Here is a 1,537-nt window from a genome sequence, read left to right on the forward strand (position 1 = left end):
TATTTCAGTCCAAGCTGCTTTTAACCATATAGAACTTTCAAATAAATTACTTGTCTCCTAATCTATTTGATACCAGTAAGAGTCCTATATTTATGTATTGAAAACATGTTGTGAGCCAGTCTGGCCATGACCACATTGCTCATGACAGTAGGCTGACCCAGAAGTCTTGGACCCTCTTGCTGACATCAGTGCTGGCTGGACTGATGGTCATCTAACTCATTCAGCTGCATCACTGCACCCAGACCTTTCTCCTTCAACAACAAACAGGTCTAGGGTAGGAATGAGACTCTCCTTCTCTAGCTGAAATGGAAGGCTTTATGCATTGGTCAGCTGTACTGGGACCTTAGGCACTTAAATTTGTCAAACCTTTCAGCCGTTATGGACTGTGGGCATATGTCAGTGTCATTCCTACAATTGCCCAATAAACAGAGTCAAAATTTATTTTGGATGTGAAAATAAATCTTATATGGGACTGTAAAAAAAAATCATAGAAATAAACTTATGTGTTTATAAAATTAGATTTTATATAATCATACATATGTAAATATATCAAAAAGTGAAATGCATACTTATATTTTTAAGAACTGTTAAAATTGGCATAATATTGGAAGAGATAAACAAAGGTTTCAAACCGTTCAGATCTGAAAGTCCAATAATTCAAGATGAAAATTAGAAAACTACTCTTGATTTTCCTGAAATAAATGAGTTCATTCAATCTAACTATTTAGGAACATTTTGAAAGGCACGTGGTGATTTATTTTAACCTAAGATACAAACATAGTACCTGGAAATCTCAGGGGACAATGCTGTTTTATACATTGAGCTCAAATTGGGGCATTTTTATTGAAAGGAAGTTAATATTAGAAGGTCTCAACTATGCTATCACACACAGTGCCTGCCTCATTCCTTTCTGTGGTTCATGGGTTTTCCTGAAGCCTCTGAGCAGGTGGCTGCCTTTATGGAGCTGAAGGTTTTTGTTAATCCTCTACTATCATTTTTATTACTGTGGTTGTGAAGAGCGCAGAAGTACTTTGCTGAGTCTGCCAGCTGCAAGGAAGAGATGGTGAGGCTGAAAACTTTTTTTGCGTTTTGGAAGTTCACAGAGTACCGATCTTGCTCTTCATTTGGACTAGAAGAGCCCTGATAAATAAGGAAAACCATCTTTCCACTGGGAGGCTGTTTGTACCAGTATAAATAATAAGTCGATGTGGTTTCATAGGTGCAGTCCATTGTCACAGCTTCTCCTTCCCGCCCTGTCACTGTAGTCTGTGCTTGGGTTACTCTCTCAGTCATGCTGAATCCTATTAAAAAAGAAAACAGGTTTGATCCTCTGAAATGTCTCAGATGGGTCATGAGGAATGGAGTAATTTAAGACACAGGAACAAAGAAAAGAATCACACAGTGTTTCATTTCCCCTCCCCTCTTCCCTCGTAAAACCCCTCCTAGTTATAACTTGCCTAGTCCCATCCTTAAGCTCTAAGAGGAAGCTGAGGCCCATGTTTAAGGCCACACTTACTGAAGCTAAAGGAGACCATGA

This window comes from Pteropus vampyrus, unplaced genomic scaffold, assembly GCF_000151845.1.
Source record: "Pteropus vampyrus isolate Shadow unplaced genomic scaffold, Pvam_2.0 Scaffold664, whole genome shotgun sequence".
Classification (NCBI taxonomy): domain Eukaryota; kingdom Metazoa; phylum Chordata; class Mammalia; order Chiroptera; family Pteropodidae; genus Pteropus; species Pteropus vampyrus.